Source organism: Gracilinanus agilis, chromosome 5 (assembly GCF_016433145.1).
Source record: "Gracilinanus agilis isolate LMUSP501 chromosome 5, AgileGrace, whole genome shotgun sequence".
NCBI lineage: Eukaryota > Metazoa > Chordata > Mammalia > Didelphimorphia > Didelphidae > Gracilinanus > Gracilinanus agilis.
This window is the reverse complement of record NC_058134.1, coordinates 300,483,931-300,499,332: the sequence shown is the minus strand read 5'-3', so window position 1 is coordinate 300,499,332 and position 15,402 is coordinate 300,483,931.

The following is a 15,402-nucleotide window of genomic DNA, read 5'->3' as shown; positions in this document are numbered from 1 at the left end:
TCTCTCTCTCTCTCTCTCTCTCTCTCCCTCCTCTCTTTCCCTCTATCACTCCCTCCTTCTCTCTGGGTCTCTGGTTGTTGCCAGGAGACTTCTTCCAGATGTAATCAGACCAAAAGGGAAACCACCCTTCCCATAAACCTGTCCAGTGGATCTGAGAAGCAATAATGGCAACAAGAAGAAATCTGATAAGGCTTCGGGAATGAGCTCCCGTCCCAAACAGGGCAGTTCCTGAGTCCTCAGAACACTCACCCTAACAGAGCAGCCGCAGGCTGGGGAGAGCCCAGTCCCAGGACGCCTTCTCCCTGGAGTCTCTGGAGCTGAGGCAGAAGTAATGGCAGCACCGGGGGGACGGGCTCTCCGGTTTACCCCCAGTTCCTTCACAGCACGCCCTGGACTCGGGCTCAGCCTGTCCCTGCCCCAAGCCTCAGTTTCCTCCTTGGATAACTCAGTCACTGACATGTCCCAGGATGGCTGGGAGGCCTCACGCTTTATAACCCTAAAGTGTCTTAGCGATGCCAGCTCAGTCCGAAGGCGTGTCTTCATTTTGCAGAAGAAACTGGGGCTCGGGGGCTGGGCTCGCCCTGTAGGGTCGTGGCTGGCCAGTGCTGGGGCTACAAGAAGCTTCTTGAGGTCGCCGTCAGGGCTTCGGATCCTGCTAGTAGTTCAGGGAAGTAAACGGACTTGGGAGACTTTGTCTTGTCCAGCTTTGCGGCCTGCCCTCGCCTTTCCTGGCAGGGTCCAGGATGGAGTGTCTCAGGTGGCATTTAATACTCGTTTGTGCTGCGCGGTCAGAGGGAATCCCCTCAAGGGCCCAGGGCATGGGGGGTGAGAGGCCGGGGAAGGGTCAGGCGGATGGCCTGAAGATCTGGGTTCCAGTCCTGTCCTGGCTGGGTATGGCCTGGCCAACCTCAGTTAGCTCCGTCCTTTGCTTTTTCTTGGCTTCAGTTTGTTTGTCTGTAAAATGGGGGGTGGGCCATTTTACTGATGAAGAAGATGAGTCTTGCGAGTACACATATGTGGAATGTTTGGGGACCGCTATGGAAACCAGGTTTCAAAGAATACAAGTGAGGGGCCCCTGGCTCTGCTCCTTGTCAGCTGTTCTGCTTTGGGCAAATCCCTGGCCTTCCCAGAGCCTCCATTTCTTATCTGCCCCGGGAGCCTCAGACCCTCCCATGTGTCCGTACCCTCCCCCACCACCCACTTATCCCCTCCTGCCTCTGCCTCACCAGCCAGGTCTGGGGAAGCTGCAGGGCCTGCCTGTTCCAGTAACTCCCGGAGCCCCTCAGCCCCCCGGGGGTCAGTCGTGGGTCATCCTACGGAGGAGGCCTTTGGGTACCTCCAAGGAAATGCCCCGCTCCAGGCCCTGTTCCCTGTCCTGAAGACACAATCGCTAAGCGGTTTATTGAGCACCCCCAGCGTACGGACCCCCATGGCTGTCCCCGAGAGCCAGGCAAGGTTCAAGAGATGAAAGGCGAAGTGACTGGGCACAGGAATGCCGTCTGGGAAGTCTGGGATGGGGAAGAAGAGGGCCCTGGGGCTCTCCCATGGGGAGCTGTGGGACAAGGGACGAGGGACCGTGCTTTCTGAGCTGCCATTACGTGTCTGTAAGACAGACATCAGACCTCCTCTACTGCCTGCCTGCCTCCCTCGCTGCCCCCAGCCTGGCCTCTTGTTCTACCCGTTGTGGCTCTTCCAGCCGGCCCTTTGGGCTCTCTCCTTGAGGTGAGGACGTGGTGGCAGATGGGGTGGGAGTGAACAAGAAGTCCTGTGCTCTCTGCTAAGCTAGGGGAGTAAGTGGGAGCCAGAGAGGACTCCTTCGGGATGGCTGCAAAGTTCTTCAGGCTCCTGGTATCTGAGAAAAGGGCCAGGGCTGCCAGGCCAGGGACGGTGACCCAGTGCCAGTCAGCTCCGCCGGGTTATGGGTTACCTAGTTTAAAGCCTCCTTTCCTGGCCTTCTGACTTCACTTTCCTCTCTCTGAGTCTCTAAAGGAAGGCAGTCACACCAAAGGATCTCGAGGCCCCGCTTCCAGGCCTCCGTCCCCTGTTGTGAGGCTCCTCCCAGGCCTCACATTCTGGCCTCTACTCTCCGAGGTGTCCTGCTGCAGAGCTGAGGGCCAGCTGAAAGGCAGAGGAAGGAGGAGTTGGAGGCATTTGGGGAGACGGTGCTGTGGGCCGACCCCTTCCCCCCAGGCCCCCTCCCATGTCTGCGCCAGAGACGGTTCTGGGGACTTTTCTGGGGCTCTGGGGGGGCAGGGACGTCCCCCCGGCTTTCTCCCCTTCTCTTGGGCCAGGATGCCAGCCCGCTCCTCCTCGTCCGTCATGCTTTCGGCCCCCAGCCTGGCAGCCCCTCACCGCATGCCCTTTCTCAAGGCCAGTCGTCTAGGCTGGAGAAGGGTTGGCAGGAGAAAGGGGTTGTCATAGTGATGGAAACCGACCCGGAGACATTCCCGCAGCCAAGCGGGGGGGCTGCCCCTTTGTGGGCCTTTCAAAGGAAGGGGCCCTTCAAATGGAGGAGCTGGTGTGTCTGGGGGTGCAGGGGGGCAGCATTCCTTCTCCCCAGAATCTCCTATCTCCCCGGTGCCAGCTTCAGAGACAATGTCCCTGGCGGACAGCTGCTCACTCACGCCGCCGCCGCCACAGGGGCCCCTTTCAGGCTGGCCCCTGCCTCATTCCCTCCCTGGCTTTTCAAGCCAAACTCCGGGCCACCTCCTCCAAGAGGTTTGCCCTGATCTACTCATCTGGCTGCACGGCCCTCCTCCCCCTCCCAAGCCTCGGGCCGCACCTCTCAGAGGACAGTAAGGGGGCCCCGTCCCCCCAAGTGAACCAGCGCCCGATGGCTGGGCCGGGAGGGGGCTTCCGTTTGTGGCTCGGAGCTCCATCCTGCCTTTTCTGGGTGTCTTTCACGATCCCTTCCTAATAACTAGCTCCCCGTCCTGCGAAGGGCTCCTGGGCAAAGGCACAGTGGCGGTGCCTGAGAGCAGCCATCGCAGCCCTCGCCCCCCCTCCGGGGACAAGACGCAGGAGGCCGGAAGGGCCGGCCTTGAAGATTCAGCCGCTCCGGGGCCATTAGAGTTAGTGGCCGGACAGGCCTTGCCAGGGCTCCCCCTCTGGGGGCTCCCCTTCAGCCCTTGCCCTGCTGGTGCCAAAGGAGAGCCCCCCTGGCCTCGCTGCCCTCAGGGTTTCTTCTGGCCCAGCAGGGTGGAGGAGGTGCCTGCCGGGGGCTGCCCTCTTCTCACACCTCCTGGAGCCTCTTTCGGGTTTCCCTTTCCCCAAACGTGCGCCTCTGAGGTTTCCAGCCTCCATCAGACCTCTCTGGAGGCAAGGCCTGAGCCAGACTTCTCCCTCCGTGTTTCCCAGAGGCCAGGCAAGGGCAGGGAAGTGAATGGCCAGAAAGGTGTCCCTGCCCGGCCCCAGGGCTATGTCCTTTCCGCCTCAATGTCTTGCTTCAGGCCTTCTCCCAAGCACCCCCTCTTCCATGAAGCATCCCCTGACTGGAGGAGTGCCGTGTTCAAGCTCTGCTTCTTCCTCCCTGGAAGGTCTTGGGGCACACCTTGTCCTCTTTGGGGGTCTCCGTTTCCTCCTCAGTAAAATGACCGGCGCAGTCGGGCCTGACAGCCTGTGATTCTCTTCCTCTGGACCCGCAGGTGCTCGGGCCTGGCCGGAATGAACGGGCCTCTCTGCGGCCTTCTCTTCTTAATCTGTGGTCCGTGGAATGCTTCCTCGAGGGCCAGACGCTCCTGCTCTGGTCAGCCTCCACAGGACGCTTTAGCCTTTCCTCCCACGACAGGGGAGCAGGGGGCGATCTGGGGCCGGCCCAGGGCTGTGTGTCCGTCCCAGGGGAACGGAGACCGGCTTCTCCTTCTCAGTTTAGTTCCGAAATTTGTGGACGAGGCCCAGCCGGAGAGGCCGCCGCCGTGTATCAGAGCAGGCCGCAGGGGAGGGATTCCAGGCTCTACATGGCTCTGATTTCCTCTTTCACATCCTCAGTTTTCTCCTCTGTGAAATGGGAACAATGTTATCGGAGATCCAGTGATTGAGGGGAAGCAAAGGTCTAAAACCTTGGCATGCTTTGCCACCTCGCAGCCACAGGCAGGAAAAGCGGAATGGCCTGGAGGGAAAAAAAGGCTCCCTCTCCGGGCAGGTCCTCCAGCATCAGCCGCATGGCATGGTGGGGACTCTGGGGGCTCCGAGGACCCTCCCAGGGCAAGGATTCTGCGATGCTGAGTGGGAAGCAGGCCGCGGGGCTCCATTTTTTGGCTGGGCCCTGGGTGGGCGGCCACATTTGTACAAGAGTCGAGGAAGGGAAGCTGTGTGGGGATCCCCCTCGGAGCTAGAGGAGGACCTGCTCTGCTTTCCCCTTCCCTGAGCCTCATGCTCTTGGGCCTTGGCCTTGCCTAGAGGAAGGAAGGGAGAGGACTAGACTCTCCACGGAGCCCCCCACCCGAAGGGGAAAAGCCAGAAGGGACCTTGGAGGCTAATGAGTGCTCCAAGTTTTAGGGCCCCCAGGGAGGAGCCGGGCCAGGCTAGAAGCCGCGTCCTGGGACGACAGTCAGAGCTCGGATGGCCCGGTGCCAGGGACATTGGGGCTCCTTGGGGGAGTGACTTTCCCAAGATCAAACAGGCAGCCAGGGTCAGAGCAGGAGTGGAGCTCCTGAGCCTGAGCTCTTTCCACCGTCCCAGGGTGGCTCTCCCAGAAGCACGATGGCCGGCAGCTTTCATTCGTTCATTCATTCTTCGTGTGGGTTTCCAGGCCTGGGTTGGGACTGGGGCCTGAGAGAAGACAATGGCCTCGGCTTGCCTTTGGAAAGCATCCCGGGTGTCTTCTGGGCTCGAGGGAGAGAATGTCCCCCGAAGAATGCCTTTCCTCCGGAGGCCTGCGTTCAGGGGAGCCCCAGGCCCTGTGGGCGCCCTGCCTAATCTCTGATCTGCAGAGAGGGCCAAGCCCCAGTCCTAGTGAGAACCAGGAAACCTTGCTTAATGCTCCTGGCGGGAGAACGCCAGGTTTCCAGGGGCCAGGGCTATAATTTATATCGAGGCTCAGGCGATCTGACACCTTTGTTGACTCAAGACTGACTCAGCTGAGTAGAGCTTTGGCTACAGCAGTCTGGCACCAAGATCCGAAATTAGGGATCGGCCCGGGCCCTGACGTGGAATAAAAGAACAAGAAAGGGAAAGAGAGACACCGACCGAAACACAGAGGGGATAGGGGGGAGGGGGGAGGGGAGGAGGGGACGTCAGGGGAACAGGAGAGGTGAGGAGGATGTGGTTTTAAAGAGGCACATTGGAATCTGGCCTGAAACCAAGGGTGACAGAAAGGAGCGTCTGAGACCTGGGAGAATGGCGTCGTCCATCAGGGCAAGGCCCGGGAGGAGCCCAGTCTGGTGAAATAGTCTCAGCTATAACCAGAAGGGCTTTTTTTTCCTTCCAGGGTTCAGAGCAAGGATAAGGCAGGGACTGCTGCCCATTGCTTCGGGGCAGATGGTGTCATGTGAGGGATGAAAGAGAGAAAGCAGAATTACTCAACTGCTATTTTGTTTCCTTATGGAGACTGGGGAGGCCGTCCCGTCCCCACATCTTGAGATCAAAAGCTAGAAGGAACCTCCCAGCTCATGGCGACCAAACTCCTCATTCTGGGGAAACCGAGATGGGAATCTTGAGAGGAAATGACTTGCCGGAAGTTACCCAGGTAGTAAGGGGCACGGATGCCCATGGAGAATTTGGACCAGGGTCCTCTGTCTTCAGATCCAGCTAAGCCACCCACCACACCACACCATTCTGCCAAGGGAATGTTTCGAGGCTTGGTTCATTTAGCTCCTGTAAGATTTAAATTAATGTCCACAACTCCAAGTATTATATTTTATAAAGGTTAGTAATAATCATTTGAAGTAGAGAGAAAATAAACTAAAAGAAATAGAGGCTCAAATCTAATTATCTAACCAAAATCAGACCCCGTGTGTAAGTTCTCCTGCCTGCCCAAAAGCCTGCTTCCCCAGCTGCGATCAGGGGAAAAGAGAGCGAGGGGTGGAGCCTCACAAAACTGATATCCTCCCTACGTCAGCACGTAACGTGAGAGGGAACATGGGAAGCTGGGATTCTCTTCTGGGGAGCAGATCCTAATTACACACTACCTTTTGGGTGGCTACCGTGGGCTCGGCCCATGACCCTGCTGGGGTCTGGCATCCGATCTGTCCATAAAGCAGCCCTGGCCACTTAGCTATGCAGAAACAGCATGAGCAGCCCAAGGCTCAGGCAGAAAGAGGCACAGCCTTACCTGGGGCTGGCCCGGCGCTCTGCTTACCGAGGCCGTGTAGGCAAGGGAGGAATTGTCCTGTGTCCAGGAGAAGGAGGAACCTCAAGGGTGACATGGAAGAGGTTCTCTGGTTGGCTCCCCACCCCACCCCGTGCCAGCGCTCTTGGGTCTCTGACCTGAATGCTAACTCCAACTTTGCCCCTCCTGTTTCTTTCACGGAATCTTCTGTCTTTTTTCTAAAGCAGGGCCTGGGAAGGCAGCCGTGAGAGGCTGAAGCTGGGGAGGATGGTCAGATGATTGTTTTCATGGATGTTCGCTAGGGTTGGTTCTGGATAAAAATGGTGGTTAACCACGGGGCTGGCTAAGGTTTGAGAAAGTCTCTGCTGGTAAAAGATGCAGGGAGTGTTGTTGTTGGTTGTCGAGTCATTTCAGTTGTGTCAGACTCTTGGGGACCTCATTTGGGATCTTCTTGGCAGAGATGCTGGCGTGATGTGCCATTTCCTTCTCCAGCTCCTTTTACCTATGGGGAAACTGAGGCAAACAGTTCGGTGACTTGCTCAGGGTCACACAACTAGTAAGTGTCCGAGGCCAGATTGAATCCACTGCGACACTGAGGCCAGAGAAACCCCAGGCAACCGGAAAGGGTTGAAAGCTTCTGACTTTTTCAAGGTCTTGGGGACGTCCCCCTGCCAGGCTAGGGCAGAAATGGACACTATCAGCTCCTGGGCGTTCCCGAGAGATGATTCTAACACAGAAAACAATGTCAGAACAAGGAGAGATCTGAGGCATAGAACACAGAATAGCAGAGGTGAGAGAGGACTTAGAACAGAGGACAGATCTTAGAACCCAGAATTCAGAACTTGGAGGGATCTCAGAACCCGGACTGTCGGCCCTGAACTGAGAAGTTGGTCAGGGCTGGGAAGGGCCTTAGGCACCATCTGGTCCAGTCTTCCCAGGTCGTTTGGGCAGGTCGGAGGGCCGTCCATAGGGATGCTCCCAGGTGGAGCCGCTCACAGTCCCAGGCGCGGACCCTTCCGGCCTACACCTGGACTTCATTTGCAAAAGGCGCAAGAGGGGAGCAGGGCCAATCCGTCTGCTAATTAGCCCCAGTGGGGCTTCGTCACTTCAGTCAAGGTGGAAAGCTCGCTCAGGCCTATTATATTTTATAGGGGCCGAGCCGCTGTCAGAGCCCCCAGCAGTGCTTTTCTTTGGGTAACGACGCTTCCCCCTAAGGAAACTTCCCATGGCTCAGCGCCCTTTACTGCTAGCCGTCGGGCACAACAAACAGCCACATTCCTGTCCAGCTCCCAGGCCAGGGGCAGCCGGCAGCCCTCAGGTTTTATGGGGTTTCCTCAGCTTCTGAATGAAAAAAGTGAACCTTGGGAGGGAAGTCCTGGGGAAAGGCGGGATCCCTGCCCCCTGCCCAAGAGATCAGCCTGAGCACGCCTGCTGCCTTCTGCCTGGGACTTTCCTGAGATTCCATTGATTCCAGCGGCTGAGGTCTGGCTCCCTGGCCTTTGACCTGCAGGGTCCAAGAGGGTCCGAGGGTGGAGGGATTCCAGAAAGAGAAAAGAAATCCTCCTAGTGCCACACGAGACTTGGGGTCAACCAACCAGAGGTGCAGGGCTCCGGGTCTGACTCTGGGGGTACCCAAAAAGGGAAATGAAACCGCTGCTGCCCTGAGAACTCACCCTCGAATTCTGGGGTGCGCCGTGTGCTTAATGGAGACTTGGGTGGAGACCCTCTGCGGATCTCTGTCTGTGGGTCTGTCTGCCTTCCTTTGTTCCATCTCTCTATCTACGCATCTATCTAGCTGTGTCTGTCTGTCTAACTGTATCTACTTATCTATCCATCTGTGTCTGTCTTCTTATCTATGTCTCTATAGCTATATATCTCTCTCTACTTATTTCTCTTTACTTATCTGTCTGTCTGTCTGCCTATCTATCTTTCTGTCTATCTATTTGTCTGTCTGTCTGTCTATCTGTCTATCTTTCTGTCTATCTTTCTGTCTATCTGTCTGTCTATCTTTCTGTCTGTCTGTCTATCTGTCTGTCTATCTTTCTGTCTGTCTATCTTTCTGTCTGTCTATCTTTCTATTTGTCTGTCTGTCTATCTTTCTGTCTGTTTGTCTATCTGTCTATCTATCTATCTGTCTGTCTATCTTTCTGTCTGTCTATCTTTCTATCTGTCTCTGTCTATCTGTCTGTTTGTCTATCTGTCTATCTATCTGTCTATCTTTCTGTCTGTCTGTCTATCTTTCTGTCTGTCTACCTATCTTTCTGTCTGTCTACCTATCTTTCTGTCTCTCTATCTTTCTATCTGTCTATCTTTCTGTCTGTTTGTCTATCTGTCTATCTATCTTTCTGTCTGTCTATCTTTCTGACTGTCTGTCTATCTTTCTGTCTGTCTATCTTTCTGTCTGTCTATCTGTCTGTCTGTCTATCTTTCTGTCTGTCTGTCTGTCTATCTTTCTGTCTGTCTACCTATCTTTCTGTCTGTCTATCTTTCTATCTGTCTGTCTATCTTTCTGTCTGTCTGTCTTTCTGTCTGTCTGTCTATCTGTCTATCTACAGAAAGCTGAGTTGTCCCAGTAGCGAGAGCGCCTGACTTAAGTCCCACCTGTGTGTTTGGGCCTCGTTTCCTCCTTCTGTTCACTGGTGGGGCCGATGTGGCCTCGGAGCTTCAGTCCCAGCCCAGCAGCTGTGATCATGGCACGAACACCAAGAAACATGATCCTATAAGTGAGGGTGATGGAGACAAACAGACGTTTCTGGGTCCGGGGGCAGCCTGGAAGGGCACAGTGGGTTGGGGAAGAGAGGGATGAGGGAGGACTTCGTGTGGGAGGCGGCACCTTGGAAAAGAAGCAGCCATTCCTAGCTAGGGGCAGGGCGTGATGACAAATTGTCCGGTTTGCCTGGAAGTCTCAGCGCCTGCTTGAAGGAAAGGAGTGGGAAAGACGCCTGCGCAGGTCAGGGAGGAGACAGGCTCTCAGAGTTCATACTGCCCCTGCCCTATTTTATAGATGATGAAATGAGGCCCGGGGAGGTAAAGTCTTGACTGTGGAATACCCCAAATGCCAGGCTACCTTATAAGCAATGGGGAGCCAGTGAGGGTTTTTGAGGAGGGGTGTGATGTCAGAACTGGGCAATTCGGGAAGATGATTTTGGCAATTATGTGGAGGTTGGATTGGAGAGGAGGAAGAGTGGAGACAGGAAGACCAATGAGAAGGCTGTTGTAATGGTCCAGGTGAAAGGTGACGAGGACCTGACCTGTGTGGTGGCCGTGCAGTGGAGAGGAGTGTGGCTTTTAGCTGGAAGTCCCATGGGTCTGAGGTGGCCCATCTGTGATTTGAGGCACTTTTCCTTGTCCAGCATTGGGTCCACAGGACACAGAAGGGAGAGATGCCAGAGGGAAGAGTTTACAGACTTGATAGCTATTGAATTGAGGAGTGAGGAAAGGGTGGAAAGAGCCACCAAGAGGAGTGGGGCTGCGGGAGACGAGTTTCTCAGAGTAACTGGGCCTACTAAAGTCCTATCAGAGATTGGACGACAGAAGGGAAGCAATTTCATCTTGGCCTTTGCCTTGCCCAGGCCCTTGGTGGTGCCTGGTGGGCTCCGAAATGCCTATTGAATGAAAGAATTGAGACAGTGAGGGGCTGAAGTTGTCCTAGCTGAGCCATTTGCCAGCTGTGTGACCAGCAGCCACTCAACTGACCTCTCTGAGCATCGGTTTAGTTCTCTATAAAATAAGATATAAAATTATTATATATATATAAAATAAAATTTAAAAAAATTAGATGATCTCATCTAAATGTTTGTGCAAAGGTCATCAGCCTCAAAAGTTAACAGGGTGGTAAGCTTAGTGGTTCAGTGGATTGAAAGCCAGAACCAGGAGACAGGACTAAATGTGAATTCACACTCTTTCTAGCTACGTGACCCTGGACAAGTCACTTAACCCCCATTGCCTAGCACCAATACATAGCATTGATTCCAAGACAGAAGGTAAGGGTTATTAAAAAGAAAGAAAGAAGAGGGGCTAGCTCTCCAGTGTCCTTTATTGTTCTCCTCCCATCATCAGTAAAGTGGGCCTCTTTGGACTTTTTCAGCTGCTGGGAGCTGCTCCCTTTCTTCACCCAGTCCTCCTGGGCTGAGGCTTGTGGGTCAGACCCAGGCTGTGGGCCTTCCAGGAACAGTGGAACGTGAATGCTGACTCAGTCCAGCAGATCCCTTATCAAGAGACTCCTGACCTCCTGGGAAAAGATAATTGGCCTGAGTCTCCGGGCAGGGCTGGGCTGCCAGCCTGGGCTGGGCATTTGACTGGTCCAGTACGAGAAAGCCTTGGAAATGCTTTCAAGGGTTTTTTTCCTCCTTTTTCGTCTGACTGAAAGTAGGTGCAAAGCAAAGATGGAATGTTGGACCAAACCAGGCAGCTTGAGGAAGCCGTGGAAATCAGAGCAGAAGTGCTACGTTAGCCTTTACATTAAAGCCTGGAAAAGATAATCACGGCCTTTCACTGGCTCTGACTCCTGGCCTTCGGGAATAGGCAGGGTTCCTCCAGATCTCTTATCTCCCATTCCCGGGAATCCCAGGCCTTTCATCTCCCGGAGCTCCCTGGCCTTTTTAATCCCTTTCCTCCTAGGGGCCGACCCTACGGCCCTCCATCTCTCCATCCTCTGATGCCCATGCAGCTTTGCCCTCCCTCCTAGGCTTCTGTTCCAGGCCCCCTTTCCTTCCCAGAGCCTCTGGGCCCCATAGCTAAGGTTGGAGGAAGCCCTAGATGTGGGCTCAAGAAAGATGGATGTTTAAATTCAGGCTCCCAAGCCCTAGTGACCTTAGGCAAGCCACTTGCCCTCTCTCCTCACCTCAGGCTCCTCTTTAGTAAAATGGGCACAGTGATATTTATAGTCCCTTCCTTACTGGGAGGCTCCAACAAGATCCTTTCTGTCAAGCACTCTGTAAATGGGACAGACTGGTGGAAATAGGGCAGTAAATGGGACAGCCTGGGGGCTTCTGGGGCTACTTGACTCCTTTTCACATTTCTCCTCCCACCTCACCCTGTTTCCCTTTTGGGCCTCTAAAACCCTCCTTGCCTCCGATTCTGCAAGCATCCCTTGCCCTTCCTTCTGTCTGTGTCCACCTAAAACCCTCACTGTCCCAGACCTGAAGTCTGACAGGGATGGGAGGCAGGGAGGTTCTGCTGGCTCTTGTAAACGCCTGCCTACAACAACCCTATGGACAAGTCTGTGAGGTTCCCCTTAGCTGGGGCTGTCACAAGTGACCGTCTTGATGGAGAGGGCAAGCCTGCCCTCCTTGCTTCAGTCTCACCTAGATTTAAGAGATGACTTATCTAGGAGGGAAAGTGCAGAACTTTGTTTGACTCAGGAGACATTAGTTGTGTGGTTCTGAGCAAGCCAGGAGACCTCCTAGGACCTCAGTTTTCTCATCTGTGAAATGTGATAACAATCTTACACTTGTTACTCTCTGTGGTTGTGAGGAGAGTGCTTGGCAAATCTTAAAATGCTAGAGATTTGGAGGTGTTTAGTTCATGTAACTAGGCGCTGGGCAAAGGGGGCTGATTCCCTAGAGGTCATTGAGTCTTATCTCTCTGTGCCCTGAGAAAGTCTTGAACACGCTGCCTTCCAGAGACAGAAGTCTGTCTGCCTCCCTTTTCCCTTCCTCCCTTTCTTCCTTCCTTCCCTCCTTCCATCCTTCCTTCTTTTTCTCTTTCTTCCCTTTCCTCTCTCTTCCCTTCTTTCTTCAGCTAGAAAAGCACACCAGCAGGAGCCAGCATGCTAGCCACCGACTTGTGGTGGACCTGGGAGCCAGCCCTAGAAAAGGCTCAAGGAGTGCAATCATGCACTTCCTATATTATTTGGGGTCCAAATGAGTCTATCTACGTTCCTTCTGTTTCCATGGCTGGGGGTTAATTCAACTTCGTTAAGAGGAATGAATACACAGGTTGGCTTCCATCTGGTGTTTATTAAGCCAGGACTGTGTTAGCAGCTGGGTTTATGAAGACAAAAGTGGGGCAGACCTTGCTTTGTCCCACCTTCAAGAAGCTGCCACTCTAACCACCCAGATTCATCAGCTGGAGGGGAGGGTTATTTCACATCAAGTTAACTTTTGTTGGTCAGAAGTCCTCTGCTGTCTGTAGAAAACTTTCCAGCTTAAAGGAACTGAACAGGGTCCGTGCCTGGGAAACTGGCAGCTGGGAGAACATTCACTAGGGGAGGATGGGGCAGGTCCTGGCGGGGTTCCTTGTATCTCTCCCCCCTCAGCATCCCTGTACTGGCTGACCATCAACTTGATGTCAGCTTAGTCTATGAGTCAATTTATGTGCTCTGATCCTTCTGCAGAATGCGGGGCAAGGAAAAGGGTCCTGCTCTGAAAAGGCTGCTTTCTGGAGAATTCTCTTCGTCTATCTCTTTCCCTTTCTCACACACAGATAGAGACAGACAGACAGACAGACACACACACACACACACACACACACACGCAGTGTCAAACCTGGCAGGGATCTTCAAGGTCTTCCAGGCTCTGACGTTCACTAACTTGACCAAATTACTTAATTTCTCTTGGCCTGAGTTTTCCTGGTTTATAAGATGCGGATGATGATGTTCTAAGCTCCCTCCCAGCTCTGGCATTGCCTGTTCGAAGGCCCCTCCTAGACTTGACATTCCCTGTTTTAAGCTCCTTCCCAGCCCTGAACTCCTCCGTTCTAAGTTCACCCCCAGTTCTGATATCCCCTCTTCTAAGCTACTTCCCAGCTTTGTGATTTTGCCTTGCTGACTTGCTGTGTAGACTTAGGCTGTGTGTCCTGAACCCCTTCACACCTCCTCCCCCCTGTGGAATGGGCCACTCCTCTTTATATCAATAATGAAATTGGAAACCCGATGGACTGGCCCAGTGACATTTGCTTTGCCCACACCTGGAGGTTGGGCGGTCTTGGCCACGTCAGAGGTGAGCCTTGGCTGGGCTCTCTTGGGCCGTACAGGGTCAAGGCTCTCATTTGTGTCCATATGTGAAACGTTCCAGGCACAGAGCAGCTGGAGTCTCTGAACCTCAGGACCCACCTCCATTGTCTGGGCAGTCACCAGGCAGCCTTTGGGTCTGATTCCATTTGCTCAGGGTCCCAGTGAGACCCTGTTTTCTTCCTTGCCAAATGTGTGTGCCAGCTGTGGCCACATTCCTTCCCCCTCAGCTCCAAATCAATTCCCAGCATCCACGTGGGATGGCTGGCCACACCAGGCGTTTCACCGAGGCCCGCGTCCCAGGCTCAGATGGAGGATGAGGAGCTCTGAATCTCAGCCTTTGCACTGAGAAGCCCACTTGTCCCTTGGAGTCTGACTACCTCAGCATCTCTGGAACCCGAGGGCGTCATTCCGCCGTGTGAGCCCCCCTCCTTCCTTGTAGACAGCGTCTCTCTCCCGGGGTCGTCCTCCCCGAAGACTTCTGAGTTTAATTTCCTACATGATAATAGGAATATGGAGTGGGGATTGAGGGTTCATCAGATCATAGACCTAGAGCAGTGATGGCGAACCTTTTAGTGGCAGGTAATGTGAGGGATGTCCTCAGGCAAGGGGGAAGGGAACAGCCCGACCCTGTGTTCCTCTAGCTTTCTAGTAACAAACCGGTGAACTCTGTGCTGGGGCAATGGTGCACGTGTCCAGTTCTGAGCGCCCCCTCTGGCACAGGTGCCATAGATTCGCCACCATGGACCTAGAGCTTAGGAATGGACCTCAGAGGCATCTCATTTAATCCTCCCATTTTACAGAATTGGAAACTGCAGCCTGGGGTGTTAAGTGCCTTACCTAAGGTTGCACAGTAAATTTCAGAGGTGAGATTTTAACCCAGGACCTCACTCTATAGCCATTGCTTTTTTCCCTACTGCCTTCTTACTGTTGGAGAAAGGGACCCAGAGAAAGAGAGGCACTTCCCAAGGCCACTCAAGGAAGAAAATGGCAGTTAGGACTAGAGCTCAGATCTTCTATTTCCAACTTCAGGGATCTATCCACTATCCTTCCTGCCCCCCTTTTTGCCTAGTGGCTGTAGAGAGCCACTGAAGACTTTAGATTTGAGGAGTGACATGGGCGGCCCTCCATGGGCCTTCACACCATTTGCTCCATGGCCATTCCCAGAACAAAAATGAAGGGAAGTATCTTGATGTGAAAAGGGCTGGTCTGTGGGGCTGGGTACAATGCCTCAAATATTTATAGTGGCAAAGCCACTAGGGTTTCTTTGCCTTGGATGGGTGCCTGCGTGGAGTCTGGCAGAGTTGCCTGGAGGTTCATATTGGAAGGTTGTCGGGAGGTTAGGTGGAGGACTATGGCATCAGGTAGGAATATTATATTCCTGGATATTGTTGTTCCCTTTAATGTGCTAATCCCTTAAGCCCCATCCCCCAAAAGGAGAAAGGAAGCACCTTTGTCTGGGTCTAATTTGATGCAGCCTTTACAGATTGGTAATTAGCTTAATGAGGCGCCACCATAGGCAGAACATGCAGATTGGAGGAGGTGTACCCTGCTGTCTACTAGACACAGGTGCTGTTGGGGAGGGAAAGCCCAGAATCCAGACACGGAGGCCATCCAGTCTTGAGCCTGCTACTAGGGAGTGGTGTGACCTTGGCCAAGTCCCTTCCTTTCCCTGGAGGCAAGAACCTCAGAAGTAAGCCTGGAAAAGTAGTCTGGAGCCAGATTGGGAAGGGTTTTGAAGGCCAAAGTCCAGCAGGCGAGAGGAGCCCCTGCAGGCTCTTGATCAGAGGAAGGTCAGGATCCTGCTTTTTGTAGGAGCTCTCAATGACACCGTGACTAGCAGTCGGGGAGCCCCAGAAATCCTAGGGGGTGCTGGGCTCTGCAGGTGAGGGAGGGCAGACTCAGACTCAGATAACGGGAAGGAAACTGCCTGATCTGGGGCTGACTTGGCCTGCCTTAGAGAATGAGACGCAGGGCCTGGGGAAATCACTGCTGTGTGTGGATGGCCAATAGGAGGCTGGTGCTGAGGCCAGGGGGTCCCTTCTTGTGTCAGCTCCATGGTGGATGGCACTATTCCCAGGGGAGTATAACAGCGGGGGCCCGCACACACCCCGGGTGCCGGTGTGAGTGATGAGGAAGACACAGGACCAAGTGCAGCCTCACCAGCTTTATGGACAGGAAG